The sequence below is a fragment of the Embiotoca jacksoni genome, unplaced genomic scaffold, assembly GCF_022577435.1.
Source record: "Embiotoca jacksoni isolate LCO1_2020_lvr unplaced genomic scaffold, fEmbJac1.0.p SCAF_3, whole genome shotgun sequence".
Taxonomy (NCBI): domain Eukaryota; kingdom Metazoa; phylum Chordata; class Actinopteri; family Embiotocidae; genus Embiotoca; species Embiotoca jacksoni.
The window spans coordinates 19,913,674-19,929,121 of NW_027185381.1; the positions used below are offsets into that span (position 1 = coordinate 19,913,674).

At 43.4% G+C, this 15,448-nt stretch overlaps 1 protein-coding gene across 8 annotated transcripts in view; it reads left to right on the plus strand.

The window, feature by feature from the left end:
• Window positions 1–15,448, plus strand: part of brsk2a (BR serine/threonine kinase 2a) — a 158,890-nt gene that overhangs the window by 16,666 nt on the left and 126,776 nt on the right. The gene's annotated exons all lie outside the window — the stretch shown is intronic.

Genomic DNA, 15,448 nt, shown 5'->3' on the forward strand with positions numbered 1-15,448 from the left:
GTGAGACCGAACTAAGAGCTCAAGTCTTTTTAATGGATTTTATCAACCGTTTTCAAAGGTGCTATTTCCATCAACTTCTACCTCGCTACACCTCCCTCATTTTCATTTTCATTTTTTATCCTCTTTTACTTCTTCCTCCCTTTCCTCAACCCCCTTTACCATTTTCCCTGTGGATTTCAGCATTACCCTGCTATTTCTCTCCTCCCCCATCTCTCTGTATTACCCTTTTTCAGCCTAATGGGATCATCGGTGAGCATGTCTCCCTCTCCAGCTTTGGTCTCCACTATATCCTCACTTATGGCTGTGAAGTTAATGAAATGTAGTACAAGAATGACCCCCCTCCCTCCATTACTCCCTCCCCACTCTCTTACCTGCAGTATCTTCATCCAATCATCCCAGCCCCCTCTGTTGCTAAACATCTTTTTTCTTATAACCTTGTTTTTCCTTTTCTCCTGACTTTGAATGTGCATACCTTAAAAAACTATTTTCACTAACTTCTCTGCTGCCTTTCTACTCCCAATCCTTTTCTTTACACGCAATCAATACGGCTGTAAATGCATTTCTTTCCTTTCATCAGTATTGTTATCTGCCAAAATCCATTTTAAATGTCTGTATTCTGCAGCCTTACCTAATATTGAAATGGAAAGACCCGGGTGCACACAATGTTGTAGGCTCAGTCAGCACAAACACCACCTGCCTACCTGCTCCCCTGCCCATCTTTAATGCTTTCTTTCCTCACACAGGCAATATTAGGCTTTCATCAGTGGCCCTGGGCCTTTTTGTGTAGGTTGTAAGGTACAATGGGATATGCAGTCTGTGCGTGTGCGTGTGTGTGTGTGTGAATGGTGTTGTGCATACACCAGGGCTGTCATCTCAAACCTCCCTGCCTATCAGAAATGTCACACATGCATTGCCCACACAGATGGCTTTGTTGGTGGGCTGTCTATACGTATGATGCTGTCACCATGTATATGTCTGTGTGTGCATGTGTGCGTGTTGTCTGGCTGGTCTGTCAGTATATGGCGCAAATAGTGCTGGTAGCTTGGCTCATGGGTTAGTCAATAAGAAAAATGCACTTGTGGATAAGAAATGATCTGTCACGAAGCCACGTTATTGATGCTGAATATAGTCACATGCACACACACGCACACGCACGCACACACACACACACACACACACACACACTGACACACACGTGCGCGCACACCCAGTGAGTTCAGACAGCATGTCAGCATCTCACAGCGAGCAGTTCCAATCAAGACAGTGATGCTGAAGTCAGACCCTCCCCCCCCCCTGCTTGAATTCAGTCACCCTCCTCTAACCCCACCCACCCACACATACACACACTCCAACACAGGATTGTGTACTTGAGTTGAAGAAGATGTCATGTTTGAGTTGTTTCTGCAGGACTGCATGCTGGTGGGAGAGTTATTTATATACTGTATGCGTGTGTGTGTGTGTATAACTGCACCTGTTTTCTTCAGTACCTGGTCGCCCTCATTGGTGGACACCATAATAGCCACATATGGTCACCATGGTAACTAACATACTGCATATCTGTATGGGCAGATGACTGTGCTGGTAATAGCACTGACGCTTACTAACAATCCTTCTACTCACACTTCCATTGTCACTTCTTTGATCTCTGTATATTCTTTCTTTGGCCATTTAGTTCCAATAATGGCTACAGGCTTCATCATTTCCCGGTTATCTGTGATCAGAAAGATAGAGATGGCTCGAGAGAGAGGAGCGCAGCTAGAAAGACCTCTAGAAGAGAAATAGGCGTGTCTTTTGCTCCTGGCTTTGAAGATGCACCTCATTCATACAGCCACTGTCATTTTTACGGGGCCTTTGAAACTCCTGGCCACATTACACCGCTGGACTGCCTCTAATTTAAAAAATATTTTACCATCAAAGGCCCATAAGGGGCGTAGATTTCACAGAAATATGAGATGGGATCCGAGTCTTTAGCTGCAATTACTGATTATTTTAATTATCAATTAATCTGTAAGTAATTGTTTCAATTTGTTTTGGTCTATTTTCAAACTGCTTGGTTTGTCAGGCCAGCTGTCCATAATCTAAAAATGTTCCATAGTGATTTATTGTGGTATAAAGAAGCAAGTTGTCACATTTGAGAAGCTGTATTCAGCAAATGTTTGACATTTCTTCTCAGTAAGTGACTGGAAGGGTTGATGACTCATCAAAATTGTTGGTTTGTAATTTTCTGCCAATGGTGATTGTTTCAGCACTGTCAGGAATAACATCTGAGGGAAGCAGAAATGAAAAAAGAATACGGACCAATCAGTGCATGAGGGTTGAGATCTACGTAGTATAAGAGGGAAACATGGATTTGGACTTTGGACTTGGAAAAAAGTAATAGGAAAGTGGATAGCCCATGAGAGAAAAAGAGATGGAGGCTATCTGCAAGGATTAAATCTCACTCTGGCCCAGCCCTGCGAGATTACCAACTTCCCCACTGGAGTGCTATGAAAACACGGGCAGATTAGGCACACACACACACACACACACACACGCACGCACGCACGCACGCACACGCACACACACACGCACGTGCACGCTCCCACACGCACCCTCATGCATGCACATAAATACACAAACAATGTAATGGATTAGGGCTCGTTGCTAACCTAATGGCCAGGGTGAAGCAGATGGCTGCCCTTTCTATTGTTATGTAACCTTACTGAGAAGCACTCTGCACGCAAACTCATTGCATTTTCCTTACACACACACAACTCACAGGTATGATTACACACTGTATGATGTTTTATGTATATTTTCTGCATTCAGTTGGAATTTTTGAGTCACCAGATCAGACATTTATAAAATGAAACATTTGAAACAAGTGAAAGAGAAGATGAGTGGAGTAGTGGAGAAGAAATGGAGAAGGAAGACAGACTGCCCACCAAGTATGAGGGAGGGTGGTGGCACATTGCCAGGAGGTTTGGAGAAGTGCCAGAAAAGCATGCTCTCTCTCTCTCTCTCTCTCTCTCTCTCTCTCTCTCTCTCTCTCTCTCTCTCTCTCTCTCTCTCTCTCTCTCTCTCTCTCTCTCTCTCTCACACACACACATATTCAACACACACAAAACACTCCCAGTAGGGTCCTAGGGTGAGCCAAGGTGACCTGACTAGGTGATGGAAGGGTCACCATGCCAATGGGGCTGACTGATGTCACCGTGGCAATCTATGTCAGAAGCCAGTGAAGGAGGGAGTGGGGTGAGGGGCCGGGGGCCTATCTGCTTGTGTGCCTTGTGGTGGCAGGACCTGTGTGTGTTGGAGAGTCAGATGGAGTCAGGCCCTCAGAGTATTCACTGACAAGCTGACATTGAGAAAGTCTGAATGGTACAATATGAGGTGGTTGTAGGGCAAGAAACCCATTAACTGTGGCTGCTCTGAAACACAGATACAAGGACATTTGATAGTTTTTACAAAAATACACCAGTTTTTGGGAGATTAGTGAATTCATAACAACACGATCAGTCAAAAATTATTGTCTTTGCGGGGAATGCAAGATTCTAGGGACAGGCATCTTAAAGTGCACTACCATTTCTGCTTCCTTGAAAGTCATTTTAAATAATGTATAGCCAGGTATGGCAGTTTTGTGCAGGATATTAATATTAAATCCAACCTGGATTATTGAAGAAAAGATTAAGAATTATAAATTATTAGCAGTACACAGAAAAGTGTGTACTGTTGTCTAATTAAGGTTCCTTTATAAAGGATATTGTTGACAGGCCCCTCATGATGAGCTCTTTGGTTAATTTTGAAGTTCTCTCAAATAGACTGTTTAATCACTGAAAGGGCTGCAAAGCATTTAGACCAAAATCTGTTTATTAACAACATTAACCTACAAAAATTTATTTGAGGTAACTTACTTATGACTGTCTTAATGTGAGCTTACTATTAAGACAAAGAAAATGGGATGTGTGAGGAGGATATTCAACAATTTGGCAACTCAAAAGTTGATCTCAATAAAGGCTCATAGCTAAAATAGTTTGTTAAATCTTATTTAAAAAGTCATTTACATCTAAATCAGTGCACAAATTTCAGTCAGAAAAGTCTATATTTTTCTATCCTTAAAATTGGGAAACACAACGTGACAGTTTTTCAATGTTCTCCAAACCAGTATTGTAAGCTGTGAGCAGACTTGTCATTGTAAATAGCTGTTGTGGGAGACTTCTCTCTTAAGAGGAAATAATTTGTCAACATCGGCCACAGTGGTCATTTGCTGTGAATCACCGATATCTTTTCGCTGCCCGCTTCAGCCTGTCTATATTTGAAACAGTGATTCATTAACAGAGGTCTCTGTCAGTCTGTGAGAGGTTCTTTGTCTTGCTGTCACCCTGCTGTCCCATGTATGCCTCATTATCAGCAGCCGGCTCGGTGGCAAGGGGCTCATAAACTCCTCCTCTCCTCAGTCCCCTGTCTCGGCTCCCTCAATGATGGGACTTCAAGGCAACTCAGGAAACTAATTACCTACAGTGATTCACAGGTTTCCTTTACAGATTATAGAGAGAGACAGACAGCAGGGTGATCTAACCAGGCCCACTGGGTCTGGATGACACCACACTCATTTATACTCTATATTCACACAAACGGAACACAAAGGAGCTCAAGCATCAATGTGCTCAGATGTGCGTCATGTTCAGTGTCATTGCCTATTTCCAGTCATGTCACACAAAGTAGTCACTTTCTCAAAGTCTGTGTTCTGTCATTGGGACACGGACTACCTTGGAGCCACAATTGATTTAAATCTATATTAAAAAGATAAAAGCCAGTATATCCTTTTAATGTTGCTTTACGTTTTTTGTACTTCAGCTGGGACTTAACATCGGGAGGCATTTTTCCAAGTGCGGTATTTTAATCTGCCAAGGAGTACGAGTGGAAATTCAACCATGCTGTGATGCAGTGAAGGATCCCTTGGAAAAAGAAGAAAAAAAACAAGATATGGGGGGAATAAAAAAAGGCTTAGACAGTATTACTGTCAGAAGAAACCAGGAAGTAGTGTTTGAATGTGACCCAGAAGTTAGAAGCTTTCTATTGATTTTTAACTCGCCACTGGAAGGCCTTTAACAGCTCATTGGGGAATGCAGTGTTTATGTGGAGTGTTTATTTGAACATCCTCTCAGTAAAACCTTTTACATATTTTTGCACGGTTTATTGCCAAACATTATTCTTTTACAACTTCAGTGTTTAAAAAAATATAGACTAAAGCGCATTGGGTGAAAGCCTGATGCAGAGTTTTCATAGAACAAACGGCTGACTGATGTTACACTGTTTGGCCATTAATGCAGCAGAGGTTACTCTAAGGTTAGCTCACAATCACTGGCTTGTCTCAGTGTTTCAGCGATTCTCTCGGGAACGTATTCAGGAGCTTTCTTTACCTCTGTTTCTCTCGGTCTGTCTGACTCTTCGCCGCAATTAGTTTCTGCTTTTACTTCATCTCTTATTTATGTGTACATATCTGCACATGCATACATAGTTAGGCCTTGATCACTGCTCCTGTTACTTACTGTAGAGAGAAAGAAGGGAGAGTAGTGCACGACCTCAAGCAGTGAGTTTGAGAGAGGCCAGTCTGAAATATGGGTGACACAGTCACACGGACAAATACATTACACATATAGACACGCATATACGTGCACACACAAGCCCATTGCAGTCAGAGTGATAATAATAGTCGAGCATCCATTCATTTTTTTTGTGAGAACAGTCATTACTGTCATCAATGTTCCTTCCTGAATTACTTACTGTCAGAGCATGTGTACACACACACACACACACACACACACACACACACACACACACACACACACACACACACACACACACACACAGACTCTCAGTCACTTTGGATCTTACCTACCCTTTCAACCTCTGCTTCTCTATTTCTGTTTTTTCCCCCTCATCCCCTGAAACTGGCAAATCCCTGACATGACAGAGCTTCCCTCTCGTTTGGCCCCCCCACGGCTGCCTGTCAGCCAGGAGACAATAGAGACTAGGGTGCATTTGCCTTTCTAAAGAGGCAGTGCTGCCTCGCCCTTCCTCCCTGCAACACTTCCCGTCTTCCTCCTCGTCTTCCTCTTCGCTCCGTCTTCCCCCCTCGCTTTCTGTCAACTGTGATAACTCATTAATATGTCACAGACCTGCGTGCATGTGTCTTCTTGAGTGTGTTACAGGCGGGCTATCGGTGTAAGAGAGCCAGTGAGCCATGTGATCGGGTTAAACACAGGAATGGAGTGAGGTAAAGGCCAACCGTGCTGTCTCATATGACCAGATTCATTGTAGTGTACACGCCAGATAACAGAGAACGGTCAGGAACAGGTTGAGCACACAACCATTAATGCAGTGTGGTTTATTTATCTTTATTATATCAGCAACATTTGTTAGTACATGCTGAGCAAGACAAAGCCAAAAATGTTTTAGGAAGACTTTTGCCATTGATTAAATAAAATGAAAACTGCAGGAAGAAAAGTGCTTGCTCTATATGTTTGTGAAGTCTTGATCTTTGTTCATGACTGGTAACAGCTGAATGACCTGAAAGGAATAGTTCACCATTTTGAATAAAGTACTTATTTGCTTTTACTTCAGATAGTTAGAGGAGAAGATTACCATCTTCATGTCTGAACAGTAATTTTGAAGCTATCACCACCTAGCTGATTACACCATTTTCCTGTCTTTATGCTGAGCTAAGCTAACTAGCTAGTGGTGGTAACTTCCTGTTTAACCTCCAGACATGAGAGTGATATCAAATTTCTCATCTGACTCGGCAAAAAAACTTTTGTGTATTTAGTAAAAAAAAAAAAAAATCTATACTTTTAATACCGGAAGAAGTACTCGTTTCATTCTTTTTTTGTATAAAAGTTTACTACAAACATTCGTTTATCATGTGCTGGATCATATTCATTCAGCATTTATTCTTTCAAGATGTGGTTACGTTTTTCATTAGAAGAGTACGGGAGAAAGAATAAAGGTTAAAACGCACAAAGAGAGAGACACGAGCGCCCCTGCCCTGCCCCCTCCCTCAGGAAGACGGATTTATGTATAAAACATCACTCCGACTGAGCCAGGTTCAGCCAGAGTTAAATGCTTTGATCAGTGTGCTGATTGTGCCATGTGCCTGACCTGTGTGCGCGTGTGCGCGTGTGTGTGTTAACCGACTGCTTCTTAAGGATGGATGCTGCTCAGCATGGGGACTGAGGAGTCGTGCAAACCGAGCTGTGCCCCGCTTTAGGTTGCTGTGTGTGTGTGTGTGTGTGTGTGTGTGTGTGTGTGTGTGTGTGTGTGCGTGTGTGCGCGTGTGCGTGCGTGTGTGTGCGTGCGCCCCGGGCGCTTCTTCCTGAGTGGTCCCTGGGTGCTCCTCAAACTGACATAACACTCATGCACAGACACACACTCAAGCAGTTGGACAAGCACACCTGGAGATTGACATATGCATGCACACGCAATATATGCATATGCACACTTATATCCGTAATGCATGCAGAGACAAATGTGTGTGCGCGCGTGCGCACGCACACACACACACACACACACACACACACACACACACTAACACACATGCACTGTATGGCCTCAGGCAGGAGGGATCAGTGAGGTGCTTAGGAAGGCTGAGATAAGGGTGAAGACGGGGTGAATACAACTTCGTACTACAGAGTATCATTTCAGGTCATGGCTTTAAATACTGTAAACTTACCACAGTGGATCACCGAGCAGCACTTAGTGTCGGTTGAGCTCAGTAATCACGAATATAGTCTCAAAAATCTTTAAGCACAGCATCTACAGTATAAAATGCCCTTGCCACTATGCAATAAATCAAATGTCTTGAATTCTTCCAGGAACACTGATTTAAAAACAACAAAAAAGTGTTATTGTGTGTCATGGCCAATGATTGGCACGCCATCCTGGTAATACACTTTAAGAAGGATGTTTTTGTCATTATTGGACTGCAGCTTGATGGAGGCGAATCCTCTTGTTGCAGATTTGCTTTTCTGGCCTAGATCAGGGCTCTCACTATTTGGGTGGGAGGGGGTTGGAATTGGTTGCGATGATGGTGGTGGTGGTGTACTGTATGTGTGTGCTGCTGAAATGCAGAGCCCCAGTGAAGTTGATTCCTGTCAAGCCCGTAGCACCACACTCAGACAGGGCTTGACCAAGCGTTTAAATGCTGCTCTAGGATTTCCTGCTGTATGGGCTGAGTGGAAGTGTCAGTCAGAGAGGTGTGTGTGTGGAATTGGCAGAATTGAGGGATGCTGGCAGTTTAGAAAGGTCAAAAAGGTTCAGAAGGCTAGCTGTTAGCATCAAAGAGAGTTCAAGAGAGAAGTTGTGTTTCATTAGAATACAGAGGTCAAATTTAGCAGGGTGGAGTGTGTATGAACAAGAGTCAGTCTGAGAAAAGGTCACAGCAGATCCGAGTCTTGGAAAACACTACCAGCAGATACTGAAGGACGACTGTGTATGGTATACACAGTCACCTATGCTCACAAGCACTCAAAAGCGCAGACACACTTATATTTCACATTAAGAACTTGGAAAAGCTTTCATTATATACAAAATAATAATAGAATATTGTATTTTAGAGCCACTGTTTGTGATTTTTTTTTGAAGATTCCAAAGTTGTTGTTGGATATCTTGCAAAACCAGCATAACTCTCTTAATCTAAATTTGTATTACCACGAAGCATTTGTGATCCTGACAATAAAGCATTTCTGTAGTATTGACAAAGACTGTAGTTTTAATTTGAGCCAAGCAAAGACTTTCAGCATTTTGACCTCCAAACCTCAAGAACAACCTAAATAGAGTTAAAATTTCAGTGAAAGCAATTTTCTTTGTCAATCTCAGCAAGGTAGTGTCGGGTATTGTTTCGCCATATAATTTTGTGACCTTTTTTCTTTCCTATGTGTCCTGTCTCTCAACTCTTAAATTGCCTTGTGATGTGTCTGATGTCTTGTTCTGTGCAATTGGAAAGGAAATAATAAAAAAAAACTACCCATCACAGTCACAGCACTTCTGAGCAATACCAAATTTCATTTAGAATCACAGTAGTTTCCAGACATGTTCAATATACCAGCATTTGTTTTAAAACTTGAAGCAAATCCCAATTACAGCCCAGCTTCGGATTCAAGCAGGATTCATATTACTGTTTCCCCATGGGATTGTGCTTATTAACCATCTGTTGATCCATAAAACTGATGAGACACAGATTGGCTCTGATTGATGATTATTTTTTTTTTAAATATATTTTACTGGGAAAACCTTGGAACTTCCACTTGGGCCCTTGGGAGTTTGTGGCCCTTGAAATGTGCCACCATATACAGTATACAGGCAGATAAAACATGCACCCTGAGGTGATGCTTAATCCCACAACTAAGAGCTGACCTGAGACCAGAGTGAAAGAGTAATGAAAGTCTGAAGAAAACATATCAGTGAACTGATCGGAGAGACACATGGGGTGATGGCGAGACAATGGTTGGACCAGGGGATGCAGTGTTGCTAGGGGTGACAGACATGGCAGGCGGGTAGCCACTGGCAACACAAGCAGGGTGGTGGAATGGGTGCGTGTGATTGGAGAGCATCTTGGGCTCTGTAGCTGGACAATCTGTTGGTGTGGGGCTTTGAGATTTCGCATAGGGAACGCGTGTGAGCCTATTGTGCCTCCGTGCTCTTGAAGTCCCGTTGAAGCAGGGGGGTAGTGGGGGTGGTTAGACTTGTCACTTCAGAGGGGCAGCTGTGATGCGGTCGTGGAGAGCGATTGACTGTGTGAGCTGGCCTTGAGGGAGCCCAAAACCTTGGGAACATCAGTCGTGCACTGCGACAAAGGAACAGTTTTGTGTGCTTGTGTGTGTGTGTGTGACAAAGTTGATGGGAGCCCGAGCATGCAAATGTTTATTTGTTTTGAGTATGTGTGTGTGTGTGTTTATGTGTGTGTTAATGTGACTTTTTTAAATTGGGCTGCCACTGCAAGATTTAAATGATAATGGATCCATTGACCCTGAGAAATGCTGCCTTTGCGAGTGTGCAGTTTGATGACTGTGTGTGTGTGTGTGTGTGTGTGTGTGTGTGTGTGTGTGTGTGTGTGTGTGTGTGTGTGTGTGTGTGTGTGTGTGTGTTTGATGGGTGTGTGGGGGGGGGCAGCCAGTGAATGCAGGGCTTATATGTGTGGGCTTTTCTGGGCCGACCTGCTTTGTCCCCTCCGCCAATTGAAATGGACTGAATGAGGAGATGGGAGTTCTTCTCCTTCTTGCCTGTGGATGTGTGTTTATTTTGGTGAAATGTGTTTTCCTGTTATGATTGTGTGCAGGCTCTAAGACGGGACCCAAAAAAAAGGCACTCGCGCACACACTCACACTCATACTCACTTGGCTTTTATTGGAGCAGACAAAGCACACAGTCAACCAGCTGGCAGCACGACAGCCACAATAACATTAATGAAACATCTATCTGAACACATTAGCAGGCATTTGGAAAAAGTGTGTGTGACTGTGCCCTTGTGTGTGTTTCTGTTGCTGTCAGAGTGTATGCGTGCGTGCGTGCGTGCAGTGACACAGTCCTAAAATCCAAGGTCAAGTTGTTTTTTTTTTCTTCTCCCTGCCACCTTCACTTACAGTGTTTTTGGCAACCTGCCAATTCCTCTGGTAAGACGTACCCTCTCCTTCTCATCTGTTCCCCTCATTTGGCCTTTGACTCTTCCTATTTAGTTTCCTCTTGTCTCTTTTTTCTCCTTTTTCATCCGTCTGTTTCACTGAACCAGGTTTTCCACGTGCTTCTGGCTACAGGACAGTCATCTCCCTCTGGACCTTCCTTTTATTTATTTGTGCTGTACTTTTTTTTTTTCTTTAATTCTTTCCTCTCTATCCTCTATTCCTTCCACTCTTACATCTTTCACTCTCACGCTATCCATCCCTCCCTTTTCTACTTTTTTGCTTCTCCATCTCTCCGTCACCCCCTTCTTTATCCTGGTTAATCTGGCCTGCTCGCCGGCTGTGCCCTCGTTTCCAAATGATGCATTAATCCAGGTTACCCCAACCCGATTGTTTATGCTGTATTCCCCACACAATGCGCATGCACGCACATATGCACATGCTCACAAAGGCTCCCCTTGTGCTGTCACATCACGCAGACTCAACAAACAATAGCCTGATGTTGCCTGTGACACAGCCGAATGTAATCTCAGATCCTTTAAACACGAGGCGTCACCGACAATAAATGAAGCCATCATCTCAATTCACAGCCAACTGGAATCGTGGTGATGAATTCATACACTACTTTTATGTGATTTATCACTCTGGACGTGTGTCTCGGTGTCCTGCGACCTGTGTGCTGCTCAGTGCATATATCTGGCTGTTATCACACTGAGATACTCATTGTCTCCAGGCTGCTTTGACTCTGTTTACTTTGCCTCATTTTGTATCATGTGATCACCTTCCATGGAAATTAGTATCCAATTTTTCACCTTTTTTGTGAATTGGGTTATAAATGTCTGATGTGATAAACCTTGATAAAGGTTATATAGATCAGAGACTCTGGGCTTTTCTATTTGATCAATCATAAATTCCCCATTCTCTAATTCCCATTTAGTCCCTGGGGTGTTTAAAAATGTATTTAACTTATATTATTTGCAACAGTGATTAATTTCCCTGGGAGGTAGATCTGAGACGGTGGATGTTAGTGCACGCGTGTGTGTGTGTGTGTGTGTGTGTGTGTGTGTGTGTGTGTGTGTGTGTGTAAAAGACACTTTGTCCTTGAATAGGCTTATTGCTGCAGCTGGAACACACTCTTCCACTCTCTCACCCCCCCCCCCCCCCCCCCCCCCCCCCCCGCCAGCATTTTCAACCCATTCTCCCTCCTTTTTTTCCACATTTTCCCCAGCTTAGCAGAAGATGGGGAAGGCATGAGATGGAGGACAGCGGTAAAAGAGGGTCAGCCACTGGCTGGCAGTTTTACAGGACCAAGTAAATCAGAGTGGCACACATACCAGAAGTTTATCCTCGTCGCTTCTCTCACACACATGAGGGGATAAAGAGGCAGATAGGGCCATAGATCAAGCTGTGATGAAACTGTACTTGTTTTCGTTTGCGGTCGGACAAATATGTTGAGGAGTTTGTATACTCTCAAGAAATTAGTATGGAAATATCAGCAGGGTTATGAGCTCAAAAAGCATGTTTTATTCAGCTTTTTGTTGCATTCACTTTTCACTGGATGCCCTCACACATGCTCTGGGATTAAGAATAAAATGGTACGAACGGATTTGTTCCTTTATCATATTGTTTCATCGTTACATTTGGGTTGTACTGGCTGTTCCTTTCTGTTTTCCTCCTATTTCTCCTTTCTCCTGTGTCTTTCCATGCCTGGGAGAGGTACAGAAGAAGCCTGAGGCAGGAAAAACACTGTTCTCCTTCTCCTTCTCTTTCTCTCTCTCTCTCTCTCTCTTTCTCTTTCTCTCTCTCTCTCTCTCTCTCTCTCTCTCTCTCTCTCTCTCTCTCTTGTACACACACACACACACACACACACACACACACACACACACACACACACACACACACACACACACACACACACACCTACTCTCACTTCCTTCAGGGCCCTTTGCATTTTAGCTGCAGGTCAATACTTATGAAATGCTGTGAAATAATTTCTCAGCTTCACCTCTTTTTACCAGCAGTGCATAGATTTATAATGCAGTCAAGTGTGACCTAAGAATTTAAGCAAGTTTTCATAAAAAAGACTTTTTATCCTTGATTTCTGTAGTCACCCCAGGGTGCCTCCTTCTCTATTTCCACCCTTCTGTGTTATTTCTGGCTGACATGAAAGCTAATATAAAAGTCATTGGGACCTAAAACATATTTTCAACATGAGCTGCAACACAGAGTACCTGGCACTGTGGAACAGCCTCCGCACCGTCAGAGTCCGTTTCCAATGGCGTGATTTCATTGTGTTCCAACATTTTACGCGCACTGAGGTGAATTTCTTGTCACTTTATTTTCATGCAAGCTCAAGATGTTCCCATGATTCCATTTTGCAAGCAAATCATTTCATGGGTGTCACTACAAGTTGTGTTTTCTGCTTGAGCAGAGATATTGAAAACTCTTCTGCTACATCCATTTGTGGATTATTGTCCAATCTGTTTGATGTCAGTCTCTATTCCAGTCTCTCTCTCGCTTTCTCCAGCAACCCTCCTTCCTGTTTTTCTCTCTTTCTTTCGCACCCTCTCGTGACACATTCTCTTTACATTTGCTGTTATCATCTCACCCCTGCATACCTTAACAGTTCCCTCACGTCATTAGCTGTTCACATGGAGGGGGACATCCCCTTTTATTCACACCTCAGTGGAGGCATAAACCAAAGCGATAAAAGCAAAAGAAAAGGGAGTCACAGCCCATGCATCCTCTGGTAAAGAAAACTTGACGGTTTATGATTGTATATCTATTCTCAGCAGCTCTCTGGAGGCACTGTTCCGGGTCTGGCCTGGCTCAGGCCTGGTTGGGCAGACAGTATGAGCATTAGCTGGAAGGGGAAAGCCCTCTTAGAGCCTTGGTTTAACTTTGACTCTGATAGGAGGACAACTCACTCGGAGTCTCTTAGCTTGATGGGTTTTACAGTCTCTCCTTCCATTCTTTTACTCAAATACTCTGTAAAAGACTAGCAGAGTAAGAAGTGAAACATTTTTAGAGTAAAACAGCTATTTCTGCCATGGCTATGCCGAAAAAAATCAATAGGAATATTCCCAAAAAAGCTTCACCGTTTCCTTGAGTAGCTCCCTAACCCTCTGTACCTAAAACCGGTCTTATCTGCCTCTCCCAGCTGGGCCTATGAGTGTGGACTCATATAACGAACGTGTGCCTGTGCTGTGTGTGTTTTCACAGAGTGAGTGTGTGGGTGCACAGATTTGAGTTTTTATGTTGGCTCCTTGTTCTTATATGTGTAGTATATCGATGTGTTTTTACTCTTTGTGTGTGTGTTGTCATAAACATGTCAATGGCACCATGATGCATCAGGTCTGTACCGTGTCGTCTCTGACAGTTCAGAAGGAGGGATGGAAAAGGACAATTTCTCAGAGACAAATACCGGATATTCAGCAGAACCTACTCTACTGGCTTTGACAATAGAGGCTGCTATTCTTTTTCTCTGATCTGCAGTTTCTGTCCTCTTTTGTCTCTGCCTCAATGCCTTGTTGCTATCTTTTATGTTGATGCCTGAAAAGTGGGTTTCAAATGGGTCTCAAAGAGAATTGACAGAAATAGAAAAAAAAAAAAAATCCACAGGGACATGTTATACCCCTGGCAGCATATACATTACAGACACAATTATGTAAAATAAAAGAAAAAGAAGGGGCTCTGCTCAGTGTTTTACTAAACAGGCCTTCATGTGGGAAATGACTCTGGTTTTAACAGAGGTTCCAGAAACAGCACAGCCAGTCCTTGTGAGGATGAAGCACTTTTTTTTTGATCATTACTTAAGAGGCAAAAAGACCTTCTCTCTGTTTTAATTTTTGCCCCTCTTACCTGGGACCGGAGGCTAGAGCACAGTCAGGGAGGCAGCAGAAGAAAAGCCTGCACACTTTGAAGTTATTGAAATGAGGGGAGGAACGAGTGGGAAATAACAGAGAGGGGAAAAAAACTTGTTGAGCTGCTTGAGAGGTTCACCCAAACTGTCAGCTTCTGCTCTGTCTCTGAAGTATTTTTTGGACTTGAAAGTGAGAATATTTGATAGATGTTAGCTTTGTGTCTCTTAGTGCATCACGTAGCCTGGCTTCACCTGCTCATTGCTCATAGCTTTGCTGCGATTATAGACCAGAAACGCCGTTTTACATGCAGGTTTGTGCTGTCATTCTGAGGGGCGGACCATTCAGGGACCGGTTGGGAGGTTAAGTGCAATGATGTTGAAGTGTTTGTTTTGTAACATTGTTCCAACAATGACGCCGGTGGTGAAGCGAGATGAAGCGATACGAACAGTTGTTGCAACGCTCGAAAATTGTTCGGCTTGCTGTAGCATTAACAACGCGAATACCTTAATTTACTTTACAAAGTGTGCAGTGGTCATTGACCAACATAGTGTTGCACTCTGTTCATCTCGGAGGAAGCTCTCTGTTGTGTACAGCTTGCTGAGTACCGGCGTACAACATATATCACATAGTTGCTCCATGCTGATTGGTAAAAGGCTGCTCCAATAAATGTTAAAAGTTTCAAAATTAACCTGAGGTTTACGCCCTTCCTTGCAACAACTGGAAACGATCCCCAATGTGGCTAACGTCTAACATTAAAACCAACAGCCTGTGTGCCCTCACGCCCTCAGGTACCATTTCCGCATGGCCCATACATTGCCTCTAATGAGACATGTCTACTCATGTTATCCTGTGCGCTAAGTTGATATGGTTTATTCAAAGTGGCGAGAAGCCATCAGAATCCAGTGATTCCCTGGATGGTAAATCCCCCAA